The sequence below is a fragment of the Chrysochloris asiatica genome, unplaced genomic scaffold (genome assembly GCF_000296735.1).
Source record: "Chrysochloris asiatica unplaced genomic scaffold, ChrAsi1.0 scaffold00054, whole genome shotgun sequence".
Classification (NCBI taxonomy): domain Eukaryota; kingdom Metazoa; phylum Chordata; class Mammalia; order Afrosoricida; family Chrysochloridae; genus Chrysochloris; species Chrysochloris asiatica.
In genome coordinates this window covers 14,749,714-14,764,174 of record NW_006408572.1, presented here as the reverse complement: position 1 = coordinate 14,764,174, position 14,461 = coordinate 14,749,714, and the positions used below count along the sequence as shown (strand labels likewise).

General features: G+C 39.2%; 1 protein-coding gene across 2 annotated transcripts in view; it reads right to left on the bottom strand.

Annotated features, from left to right (window-relative positions):
• Positions 1-14,461, bottom strand: part of MAP2K4 (mitogen-activated protein kinase kinase 4) — a 135,027-nt gene that overhangs the window by 73,288 nt on the left and 47,278 nt on the right. The window lies entirely within an intron of this gene.

The following is a 14,461-nucleotide window of genomic DNA, read 5'->3' as shown; positions in this document are numbered from 1 at the left end:
TGAATTTCCAATGAAGCTAAAACCATTTACCCCTTAAATACGTAAGAGACCAGAGTAGTTCCAAGTGTATTTCAGGGATCTTCACCAACAAAGAAGCCTTACAACACTCATGCTTTCTGAACATTCAACGCTGGCCCACGATCTACTCCTACCACTCTGTGAATCATTTTACACCACACACTACCAGTTTACTTCCTACCTCTCTGAACTCTTCTTGTCTTTTTACCTAACCCTCTTCCTCCATGTAACCTCGAGATGTCAAATTTCCTCAGGGCTCAGCGAAAGACACAATTCTTTCACCAAGATAAAATAACTTTCCAGACAACCTTGCCTATGGTGACAACTATAATTCATCTCATCTGCAACCTAGACCCCTCCTCTGAGCATCAGACTCACTTCCAACTGTCTCCTTGATATCTTTAAACACATGCATCTCAAATCCAATGTAAAGTGAATTCTTGCTCTTCTCTGCCTCTTGACCACAGACACTACCGCCAGTGACCCTCATATCTCAGTAATGACAACTGGACCAATCTGGTCAAGCCAGAAATATAGAAGTCACTTTGAACATCTCCCTGTCTTCACAACCCACATTCACAGAATTAGCAAGTTTTACTGATTCTCCCTTCATGGTTTCTTTAGAATCCGCCCACTTCCTCTACCACTAATTCAATCACTGTATTACCATTATCAACCACAATGTTTCAGCTATACTACTACAGCCTAGTGGAGTCCTGGTGTGGCGCTGTGGACTAAAGCGCTGAACTGCAAAGTCAGTTTGAACCACAGGATTGTTGGTTCAAGCTCACCAGCTGCTCCTTGAAAACCCTATACAGGGTCGCTATGGGTCAGAACCAACTCAACGGCACTTAACAACAACGACAACCAGAGCCTTGATCAGTAAAAAACAAGCTGTCATCGTGTCAACTCTAACTCATGGCAACCCCATGTGTGTTCCGAAGAGTGTCCATGGCTGATTTTTGTAAGTAGTTCACTTGGCCTTTCTTCCAAGGTGTCTTCTACATGAACTCAAACTTGCAACTTTCTGGTTAACAGGCGAATGCATTAGCCATCCACAACACTCAAATCTCCCTAATTCTACTTTAACTTCTCTCCAGTACAGACCACAGGAGATGCAGAGACTTACAGCACTTACTAATGGAAAACAAATACTACCACCTTCCATAGAAATTATAAAACAAAAATCTTCAGGACTGAACTAATAAGCAGCATCAAAATAAATGGAGACAAGGTTGATGTTGTCAAGGATTTCACTGCATCTGGATCCACAATCAATGCCCATGAAAGCAGCAGTCAAGACATCAAGATGCATTGCACCGGGGAAGTCCGATGCAAAAGACCCCTTAAAAATGATAAATAGCAAAGATGTCATGAGATCTAAGGTGTGTGCATCCCAAGCCACGGTATTTTCTATCACCTCATATACAGGAGAAGGCTGGACCATGAATAAGCAAGACCAAAAGACTGATGCCTTTGAATGACGGTGTTGGTGAAGAATATTAAATACACTGTGGATGTCAGAACAAATCAATCTGTCAGAGAAGAATTCCAACCAGAATGTTACTTAGAAGCACAGATGGCAAGGCTTTGTCTGACATTATCAAGAGGGACCAGTCCCTCAAAAAGGACACCATGCTTGGTAAAGTAAAGGGACAGGGAAAAAGAGGTGGACTCTCAACAAGATGGACTGACACAATGGCTAAAACAAGGGGCTCAAACAGCAACAATTACGATGACCCAAGGCTGAATAGTGCTCCATTCTGTTGTAGCTAAGGTTGTTAGGAGTTAGAATTGACTGGGTGGAACCTAATACCACCACCAACACACATTCCACAGAGCAGCCAGAATAATACCTTTAGAGTACAAATCAGATTCTGTCACTCACCAGCTTAAAGCTGGATTCCCACAGCACTTCAGAGACTATCCTAACTTTTACCTACTGCTGCTGTTGTTAGGATGGCAGATCGGGTAGACGTGTAGTAAGGAGCTCCGTCTCCAACAACACAGAATACTGGACCAAGCAGGCTCAGGGGATGGTGCTAGAACTCTAAACCCCATATAGAGGAATATTTAGAAGACTGGAAACCTTACAGCTAGGGGACTTTGTAGCAGAATCAAGAAGTCCATTGCTTTCTACTTCAGAACGCTCAGCTGCTCTTGGAGCCGCCATCATGGGAGAGACCAAGCGGGGAAAGGATCAGAACAGCCATGAACACCTGACAGAACCACAGAGATACAGGTGTGGACATTCTTTTTTGGTATCTGTTCACTGGTCTCTCGCTGTTTGCGCACCTCCATTCTGGTGATTAGAGGGGGAGCCTGAGCAAATGGACACTGCACCCCCTCCCCTGGAGGGTTCTACTACTCATGTGCACAGATCTCCTGGAAAGTTAACGTGACAGTTTCCACTTAAAACCAAACAGCCACCAATCATCTGTCAATTTGTTGTACTGTGGTGGCTTGTGAGTTGCTGTGATTCTGAAAGCTAAGCCACCGGTATTTTAAATACCAGCAGGGTCACCCATGGTGGACAGGTTTCAGATGAGCTTCCAGACAAAGACAGACTAGGAAGAAAGAGTGACAAACTACTTCCAAATATTTAGTCACTAAAAACTTTATGAATAGCAGAGAAACACTGTCAGATATAGTGCCAGAAAATGAGCCCCTCAGGTTGGAAGGCATTCAAAATGCGACTGGGGAAGAGCTGCCTCCTCAAAGTAGAGTTGACCGTGATGACCTGAATGGAGTAAAGCCCATGGGAGAAAAGCCCATGGGACCTTCATCTGCTGATGGGGCACAACTCAAAATGAAGAGAAACAGCTGTAAACATCCATTAATAATCAGAACATGGAATGTACAAAGTATGAATCTGGGAAAATTGGAAGCTGTCAAAAATGAAATGGGACACATAAACATCAGTATCTTAAAATTAGTGACCTGAAATGGACTGATATTGGCCATTTTGAATCTGATGACCACATGGTTTACTATGTCGGGAATGACAAATTGAAGAGGAATGGTGTTACATTCATTGTCAAAAAGAACATATCCAGATCAGTAATGAGGTACAACACTTGTCTGTGATAGGATAATATCCATGCACCTACAGGGAAGCCCAGTTAATAGCACTATTATTCAAATTTACGCACGAACCACTAAAGCCAGTGAGGATGAAACAGAAGTCTACCAATTTCTTCAATCTGAAATTGATCAAACATTCAATCAAGATGTATTGATCATTACTGGTGATTGGAATACAAAGGTTGGGAGCAAAGAGGAAGGATCAGTAGTTGGAAAATATAGCCTTGATGATAGAAACGATGCTGGAGATCACATGATAGAATTCTGCAAAACCAATCACATGTTCATTTCAAATACCCTCTTTTGACAACATAAGAGACGACTATACACATGGACCTCTCCAGATAGAATACATAGAAGTCTAATTGACTACATCTGCGGAAAGAGACGATGGAAAAGCTTCATATCATCAGTCAAAACAAGGCCAGGGGCAGACTGTGGAACAGACCATCAATTACTCATACGCAAATTCAAACTGAAGCTGACGAAAATAAAAACAAGTCCACCAGAGCCAAAATATGACCTTGAATATATCCCACCTGAATTTAGACTTCATCTGAAGAACAGATTTGATAAATTAAACACTAAAGACCAAAGACCAGAAGAGTTGTGGGATGACATCAAGAACATCATACAGGAAGAAAGCATAAAGTTATTGAGAAGACAAGAAAGAAAGAAAAGGTCAAAATGGATGTCAGAAGAGACACTGAAACTTGCTCTCCAGCGTAGAGACGCTAAAGCAAATGGAAGAAATGAGAAGGGCCAAGAGCTGAACAGAAAATTTCAAAGATCGGCTCGAGAAGATAAAACCAAATATTAACAACAAAATGTGCAAGATCTGGAATCAGAAAACCAAAAAGAACACGCTCAGCATTTCTCAAGCTGGGGGAACTGAAGAAAAAATTCAAGCCTCAACTTTCGTTACTGCAAGATTCTCTGGGCAAATTACTGAATAATGCAGAAAGCATCAAGAGAAGATGGAACGAATACACAGAGTCACCGTACCAAAAGAAAATGTTTAATGTTCAACCATTTCAAGAGGTAGCATATGATAAGGAGCCAATGATACTAAAGTCCAAGGTGCATTGAAGGAATTGATGGAATAAAAATTGAAATCTTAAAAAAAAAAAATTGAATCTTTCAAGAAAGTGAGGCAGCACTCACTCATCTATTCCAAGAAATTTGGAAGACAACTATCTGGCAGACTGATTGGAAGAGATCCATATTTGTGCCCATTCCAAAGAGAGGTGACCCAACAGAATGAAGAAATCATCGGACAATCTCTTTGATACCTCAAGCGAGTAAAGTTTTACTAAAGGTAATACAGAAATGGCTGCAAGCATATACTGACAGAGAACTTCCAGAGGTTCAAGCCGGATTCAGAAGGGGCCCGTGGAACGAGGAATATCATTGCTGATGTCTGATGGATCTTGGCTGAAAGCAGAGAATATCAGAAATATGTTTGTTTACCTGTGCTTTATTGACTACGCAAAGGTTTTTGATTGTGTGGATCATGGGAAGCTATGGACAACATTGTTAAGTATGAGTATTCTGGAACACTTAATTGTGCTCATGAGGAATCTGTACCTGGACCAAGAATCAGTTGTTCGAACAGAACGTGGGTACACTGAATGGTTTAAAATTTTTAAAGGTGTGCAACAAGGTTGTATTTTTTCACCATAGTTATTCAACCAATATGTTGAGCAAATAAATAATGTGAGAAGCTGGGTTCTAAGAAGAAAAGCGTGGCATCAGGATTGGAGGAAGACTTATTAACAACCTGCGATATGAAAGTGAAGAGGACTTAAAAAAAAAACATTTACTGATGAAGATCAAAGAGCACAGCTATTGTGAACGAAACACTGCCAAGTCTATCACTCATGATTGTATTTGAGTCCACTGTTGCAGGAGCCACTGTACTGTGTCAATCCATCTCACTGAGGGCCTTTCTCTTTTTTGCTGACCCTCTGTCAAGCATGATATCCTTCTCAAGGGACTGATTCAGCCCTTCCTGATAACATGTCCAAATTACATGAGACGAATCTGACCATCCACACTTTAAGTGACATTCTAGCTATACTTCTTCCAAAATGGATTTATTTGTTTCTTCTGACAGTCCAGGGTACTTTCAATATTCTTTGCCTATACATAATTCAAATTCATTACATCTTCTAAGGCCCTATGTTAAATAGCCAATGGCTACCTATCCAACCTTTATCTTAGCTCTACTGCTATCTCTTATTCAATCATTCTCTACTTAAAGTAACATTCTTTAAATCCCAAGAAAAGGTGATTTCGCTCCCATCTCAGCAGCTTTAAAGACCCTTCTTACTGATGTTGTTGTTGGGTACCCTGGAATGGGTTCTAACTCATAGTGACCCTACACAGGGTTTCTGAGGGAGCAGAACTCCTCATCTTTCTCCCATGGAACCGCTGGTAATTTCAAAGTGCCAACCTTGAGGTTAGCAGCCCATTCGTAACCACTATGCTACCAGAGCTTCTTAGTGAAACCTGACACTATCTGGAAGACTCTTATCAGGCCCTTCTTCAAAACTAGTAAAAACCCAAGAAAGTTTAGAATCTACTCACTCACTATATCTCCTATCTTCCCCACTCTCCACCAATATTGTTGTTATTAAGTGCCAATTACAACCCTAATAATGAGGTCCCCTCATGTAGTCACTCATAGCATCTGGTCCTTTTCCTTCATTTACCCAATCCATAATTATATTTACTTACATGTCTGTTTCACTCTAAACCTCTATATCTTAAGCTTTAGAAGTAACAATCATATCTCTTGTTTCCAACATGAAATTAAATGTCCAATGCCTACCACAGGGTCAATGGTGGTCCAGTGGCAGAATTCCTACCTTCCACGCAGGAGATCCAGGTTCTATTCCCACCCATACGCCTCATACGGAACCAACATTTGTCTGTCAGTGGAGGTTTGCTTGTTGCTCTGAGGCTAAACAAGCTTCAGCAGAGCTTCCAAACTGACATCAGATCTACAACAGGTCATAGGAATGATGCAAGGCTGAGCACCATTTGGTTCCTTTGTGCCCTGGGTCTCCAAGGTTTGTGGGCCAATTTGACAGCAGCTCATACCAACACCCCTACCATCACAGGCAGAATGAATGGGAAGCACTCAACAAACATTTACTGAATGAATGACAGAGTATATACTAGATTACTTTAGTTCCTAACATGTATCAATCAATCACAAAGCTTTAATACAGTCCCTGTACTCTATGAATACTTTATATTCACTCCCAAAATCCCTTTGTCTGTCTTTCTGTTTTTATTGCACACACTCAACTCCAAAGATGTGGAGGAATATACCTTTTATATCTGACGTTTACAGCTATTCACAGTCAGAACAACAGTGATTAGAAACTATCTTTATGGACCTGCAATGCCCTCTGTGTCTGTGGTTCTCAAGGACCAATCTTAAATCTAAGACATTTAGCAAGATCCAGAACCACTGATGGTTGTCACAAGTGGAACAGAGGTGGCTACTGACATCAAGGATGCTGCGATAAACAGCCCACAAGGCACAGGGCAATCCCCACAACAAGGAATTTAAAATATCAACAGTGCTGAGGTGAAGATGATTTTGAAACAGCTACTTCCATACTCTCTTCTATGATCGGAGAAGGTTCCAGAAACCACCGATTTATGAAGAATGAAACCAAATTTAATCAAAAAGGTAAAACTTTTCACCTGCACGTAACTATTCCTTAAGACACTGTTTTTAAAGAAAAATTAAAAATAATAAAATGGCTATCAGTAAGGAAATAGATAAATATGTAAGAATATACAAAGGTGAGTCAAAAATTATCCACACTCTGTCCACAAGATTTCATACTCCCTATGAAACAATGTTTTAGGCTGAGCTGCAAGCCACAAATACACTGCTGTCTTCACCTCTTCATCAGAGGGGAATCTTCATCCTCGAAGGGCTACCTTCAGGAGACCAGACAGTTAAAAGCCCAATGAAGCAAGATCAGGTCTATAGGAAGGATGCTTTAACACCTCAAAATAAAGTTTTGCAGAGTGTCAACAGTGTAGGCAGAGGTGTGTGGACATACATTGTCATGCAAGATCACAGACCCTGGAGAGCAGTCCTTTGTGTTTAATCCAAAATATTAGGCTTCAGCTCTTCAGTAAGCATCTCACTGAAATGAGCACTGTTGATGGTTGAACCTTCTTCCTGATAGTGTTCCACTACTGGTCCTTGAGAATCTCAGCTAATGGTTAACTTTTGAACTTTTTCTTGGTCAGCAATTGAGGATGTTTCCATCCCATACTCTGCTGTTTACTCTTAGGCTCACTGTGAAGAACCCATGTCTTGTCACCAGTAACAATTTTTCTTACACAATTTTTGACTTCCTTCAAATATCAGTCTAAATGTTGTTTGTAGATGTCCAAATGCTTCTGTTTATGCTCTTCTGTAAGTTGTTTCAGTACCCATTTCATACAAAGTTTTTGAAATCCAGGTCTGTCGCGAATTATTTCATAGGCAGAGCATGGCTGATGTGCAAATGATCTACCACATAATCAACTGTCACTCATTTATTCAACAGAATCATTTTGTGTGCATGCTCAATGTTGTCGTCATCCATGGACTTAGACAGGAGTTTTAATATAACTGAAGGGCAGATAATTTTTGACTCACCCTCTTACCTATAAAACATAGTGCTACATATATAATTGCTTGATAAAAGGAATACAGCATAAGCCAATAAACACGTATCTCTAAGAAACAGCTTCAAGATATTACTAGGTGCAGAAAAAAATCAAGGTACAAAGCAATGTACAATAAACATTCTTTTGTACATTTTAAGGATTTACATAAATTATATATTCTGATATATGAATCACATTTTCTTCAAGGTCCTATTGCACTTAATGGTTATCTTTGGAGGGAAATAATGAAGGCATGAAGTTTATTTTTTATTTTATACTTCTTTGTACCAACTGAATTTTCTTACAAGAAGCATGTATTGATTATTTTTTTAAAGGCTGACATGAACTATCTGAATTGTAAGATTATGAGTCATTTTGATTTTCTTCTTATAGAGAAATTACCAGGGAGAACCAGGCCAAGAGTAAAAAAATGTTGTGAAGAGATGGATTAAGTAAAAGCCTATCTAAGGAAGATATACACATAGCCTCCTGTGCCTGGACTGACTCCCAGAATTCTAGAAGCCTGCCATACACATCTTCCTTCAGTAACCTAGTCTGTCGTTGTTGGCCGCCATCGAGCCAACTCCGAGTCATGGAATCCCCTGCATGCAGAGTAGAAAGAACTGCTCCGCAGGGTTTTCAAGGTCATCAGGCCTGTCTTCTGAACTTCCAACCTTTCTGCTAGTAACCAAGTGTTTAACATTTCTGCCACCCAGAGACCCACAACCTACTTTAATCCCCTTTCCAAAAACACTTTTTTTAAGTTGCCATTGGGTCAATTACTACTCATGGCGACCCCATGTGCATCAGCGGAGAACTGTGCTCCAAAGAAGACACTTTGCTGTCTAGCAAAACAGATACTGTCCCGCGAGGAAAACACCTCCACATATTTGGGGATCCTCAGAAAAAACAAAAACAAAAACAGGTGCCTCTCCGTGAGTTCTACCAGTCAAATCCCAAAGTTTCCAATCAACCTTTTGTTTCCTCATTTTATGTTTATGTATCAGATAACCAACAACAACAACAAAGGACAATACATATGAAGTTAAAGCGGAAAATAGTAAGAAAAACATACAAACGGCTGTTGCTGTTTGTATGAGTCAGTTCCAACTCATAGCAAACCTGTATAGGGTTCCAAGGAGTTGCTGGTGGATTTGAACCACAAACTAAGAGGTCTAAAACCTAAAGTGGAGTTCCAGTAGGAAAGTTAAAGAACAGGGAGAATATCAGAAGAATAAAAAACCTAATGTATCCTTTTTTTTCTAGAATTAAAGTAGTTTCTAGATTGAAAAAGTACATCAAAGACTCAGTGAACGAAGAAAGCAAGAAAAAGAGGAAGGGAGCAGAGAAGTAAAAGAGAGAAGAGAAAAGGGAAAGTGTGAGGGGAAAGATGTAGAGAGTATGGAAGGGGAGCAGAAGAAAGGAGAAAGAAAAGAAAACAGCAGGTCATATTAAGATTGTAGACACTAGTAAAAAAACCTAAACTTTATAATCACACACAAAGAAGAAAGAAAAGAAAATCATATTTCAAGGCTCAGGACTCAGAATGGCATCCAAGTTTTTTCTAACAGTAGCCCTGAAAAGAGGAAAACAGTAAGTGAATGTCTTCAAGACTCTGAAGGAAAATTTCTACCCCCGAATTCTATATCTAATATAACTATCTATGAGGGTTAAATAAAGACATTTTCAGGCATGCAAGGACCCAAAAGTCTTGTACTAAGACTTGTCTTGTCTCATTAAACTACTGTTGTTGGTAACTGCCGTTGAGTCAGTTCCAACTCATAGGGACCCTGTATCGGGCTTCCTAGAAGAGATATACTCCAACAAAATGAGACTGAAAACTGAGAAAAAGGAATACTGGCAATTCACAAATAATAAAGGCCAATGCCAGCCACCAGTTATGAAGCAGGTCTAAAGTACAAAACAAAACACAGGTATACATGGAGAGATGATTCTTTTATTTAAAAAAATGTTATTCCATCATTTAGAGAAAAGATTCACAGTGAATCAATCACAAAATGAAGCAATTATTAACTTGGGAAAGCAAATTTACTCAAGAACAGTAATACTGTAGGACTTGATTGTAAATAATGAAAAAAGACCATTCTGAAAATATATGTTCCCTTTTAAATCAAAATTCCATAGTAATAAATTAAAGTTTCCAGAAACGTACCTACTCTTTAAAGACAAAGGACCTCTATACAGTTCTGAATGAAGTCAGAACTCACAGACTTGCTCTCTTGAGTAGATCTGGTTGGAAAACGTATTGATAGCAGAGAAACCAGATGGATCATATTTTATAGAGAACATTTCAGAAATACTAATGATAAAGCACCAGGGATTATCTTTTAAAGTCTACTGATTCAAGGGCAAAGGTGATGTACAACATTGAAACTAAAGTCACTTATTAGTCAAAGAAGTAAACATCATTTATTAATTTCCTTAAACAAATATTTCAGAATTAACATCAACACACTTTAATCATAAACATTTCATTTGAAGGAACTATATATTCTAGGACCTTCAAAAGAGGAAGGGAAGCAGAAACCTCGGTTCAATCACTCCTATTAGCCTTCGGACCTCTGTTGAGAACCCCTTCTCCAGTGAATCACTAGGACTTAAACAAAATGTGCCAAAACCGTGAGGAAAGATGTGACACTGAGGGAAAGGTTTAAGAAGCACAATACACAAGTTTTTAACGATTACCCTCCAAGATTCAATATATAAGTTTTTAAATTGTTGTTGTTGTTGTTAAGTGCCGCCAAGGCGGTTCTGACTCATAGTGACACTGTATAGGGTTTTCCAAGGAGCAGCTGGTGAGGTTTTAAAATGTCCTCTACTAATTTGCACCTGGAGTCCTGGTGTGGCACTGATGACTAATGTGCTGGACTGCAAAGTCATTTGAACTGCAACATAGGAGGTTCAAGCTCACCTAGCTGCTCCTTGAAAGCCCTATACAGGGTCGCTATGGGTGGGAACCGACCTGATGGCACTTAACAGCAAGATGTACCTAGTGTCTTGTTGTGATGCTAAAGAATAAGTACTGGATTACTAACCACAAGGTCAGCAGTAAAAAACCCACCAACCACTCTTAGAAACCCTATACAGGGTCACAATGAGTCAAAACCAACTCAATGGCACACATAAGAACCACAACAATTTGCACTTACAATATTCTACCATTTCTGCCATTTTACCTAAACACTCCATCATAGACGTTACTACCATCGCTGCAGAAGATTTCAAAGACAGAAAAAACTTTGAAGTTCCTGTGGTTTTTATACTTAGGAATAGTCCTGGGAACTATTTTCGGGAATGAGGCCAGACAAGACTACCATATCTTATGCTAAATACAAAGCAAGCTTAATACACTCATAGCACAGTTCTATGGAGTCCTAGTGGGACACTGTAGGAAAAACACTGCACTGAAAGGTTGGTAATGCAAAACCACCAGCCACTTCTCAAAAACTCTATACAAGGTCACTATCACTCTGGGGCACTTAACAACGACATAATTCAAATTGTCCATGTAAAATAGTGAAATTCGCTATTCTAATTCAACAAATGAACTGAAATCAGAGTTAAGTTACACACTCAAGGTCACAGAATTTATGACTGCTGGGATAGACGCGCCAGGACTCCTAAATTTCCTCCCACTCTTAATAGAAAATAGCAAAGTTTAAAAGATAATCATTGATAATTGGATAGCAAAAAATGTGTAGAGATACTGTATAATTACTGTTGCACATTTAAAGATAAAACTCTATTGAGAATGCTCAACATGGAATTAAGAATACTAGTGATTAACTGAGGACTTTGAATCTGCCTTAACAACCACTCCCTAGATGTTCTAGAGCACAACTGAACCTATTTTATATTCAAATGTATAAAGACAAATGAGTTCCTGGAGGTATCTTTCAGTCTCAATTAGGGGGAGCATCTTAAACTCAGAACATATGGTTCCAAAATTCTCAGCTTAAGTCCCATAATTTATCTGTGCTCATCACTATTCAAGGAGCTCTGGTAGTGTAGTAGTTATGAATCAGGCTGTGAACCTTAAGGTCAGCAGTTCGAAACTACCAGCTGTTCCACGGGAGAAAGATGAAGCTTTCTGCTCCCTTAAAGATTTACAGCCAGGGAAACCCTGTACAGGGTCGCTATGAGTCGGAACCAACTCCATGGCACATAGCAGCAACAACATCATTATTCATTTTCAGTGTTAACTTTTTAAGCTGATACTTCCTCTTGCTGTAAAGATAAAAGGGCTGCTTTTGCAGGATAACAATTGTATTCAGTACATCTGAAATGATTCACAATACAGACAGCTCTCACATGACTCATGATGAAAACATAAGCTATCACAGAATATCTACTTCTGTTTTTGTCAAACTTATATACAGAACGTGATTTCAACACAAGTCTGCCACATTTATATTGATATCAAAGTTTTATGGTGCCTAGTGGCACTGTGGCTTAAGGCATTGGGACTGCAAGGTCGGTTTGAACTGGAGGTCAGCAGTTCAAGCTCACCAGTCCACTCCTCAGAAACCCTACACAGGGTTGTTATGAGTTGGAAGTGACTTGACAGCACTTAACACCAACATCAACAGTATAATCCAGCAGTTCTGGTGTGGCTCTGTAGTATAAGCACTGGACTGCTACATGAAAGGTCAGCGATTTAAACCCACCAGTTTCTCTGGAAACCCTATACAGGGTCGCTAGAAGTTGGAACCAATCAAAGGCACTTAACACAGCAGTATAATCCAAACCGAACAGAACTGGAAAAGGGAGCCATACATTTCTCTTTTGTAAACCAAATTTGTACTCACTCGTTTTATAGCTTAACCATCTTAGGCACCAAAAGACAAAATGTTAACAGCTGTCAAATCTAGGTAATAGGTACAAAAGTCTCTATTTGAAGACTCATTTTCTATCTGTTGGAAATATTTATAATGTTAACAACAATAATTAAGAATCAGGGTTTCTTGTTCAGGTTATCTCCTCACCCTCTAAGAATTACAATTGTGAAAAGAATGACTTTTTTTTTTTAAGGAAATTTGTAACAGTGAAGAAACTAAGAGAGTTAACCAAACTCCTAGATGCCTAAAATCATACAAAAATGTATAGACAATGAAAAGCAGCTGAACTCCAAGAGAAGAGGCTCAAAAATTGAAAAGAAATATCTGCCAACACAGTGCATGACCTTGACTGAAACAATTAAAAAGAGAGAGCAATTGGCTTCGACAATGATATCAAATTTTTTTCTACTAGATGTATCAATGGCATTGTGCTTAAGTTTTGTTTTTTTTTTTAAAGAGTCTGTATCTTTTAGAATTACATACTAAAATATTTGTAAAAGAGAGTATATGTCTGGGGTTTAAGACTAAGGGCAAGTGAGACTAAGGCGGAAGGCAGACAGATAAAACAATATTGACTAGATTGTTAACAGTTAAATCTGACTTAGAAGTACACAGAGATTCATGTACCCCTCTCTAGTTTCAGATAACCAAACCAAATCAGAAATGGGAGTTAAGTGGCACACTCAAGGTCACAGAATTTCTGACAGTGCTGGGGTCACAGCAGGAGGCCTCCTAGGGTGGTTCCTGCTCATTCTGGCATTTAGGAGATTTCTGGCCTAAGAGGAAGCTCTCTAGTCACTCACAGAAAAGCAAAGCCCACCAGTCAACATAATACAATGCTATGTACACAGTACTCCCAGTCAGCCTTCCAATGTTCTCATCATTAACCACCAATAAACAGCCAAGAAGCATAGGACATATGTTGTTATTGTTAAGTGCCATCAAGTCGGTTCCGACTCATAAAGACCCTGTACAGGGTTTCCAAGGCTGTAAATCTTTACAGGAGCAGAAATTCTCATCTTTCTCCTGCGGAGCAGCTGGTAGTTTCGAACTGCTGACCTTCTGGTTCGCAGCCCCATTCATAACCACTAAGCTACCAGAAGACATGTAGGGAAGAAAAAACAAAACAAAACAAGAACAACAACACAACTGAAGGAAAAAGTCAAAGATTTGAAAACAGTCCAGAGGGCAGAAAAGAACTTCAAAGTTACAGATTTTTTAGCCATAATCAACCCTTAGAAATAAAAATCAATTACCAAAGTAATATTGTTGTTACGTACCATCGAGTCGGTTCCAACTCACAGAAACCCTATATAGAGTTCCCAAGCAGGGACTAGTGGGTTTGAACCACTGACCTTGTAGTCAGCAGCCCAGTGCTTCCTACAGCCACACACCAGTACTCACAACCAACTCTCAGGAACAAAAATACATTACTACAATGTAAGAATTGGAAAAATAAAGGAATAGAGAGCAAAAACATGAAAAATATGAAAGAAACATCTAAAAAAGGAAATCTAGGAGATCCAAAGTCCAAAGCAAACAGTTTCAGGAACAGGGAATTTAAAAAAGTAATAAGAAACAAACCATGAAGGAATCTCTCAAAAGAATAACAGCAAAAATTTTCTCAAGAAATAGAAATGAATCGTCAAACTACACAAGCTTACCAAGTACATAAAAAATGATCTATGCCTAGGGATAGTCTCTTCTAATTTTAGAATATGAAAAATTAAAAACAAAAATGCTAAGGTTTCCAGTGAGAGATAGAACTAAGCATTCTGTAAGTATTACTTCTGCTCTAAAGCACAACTATACAT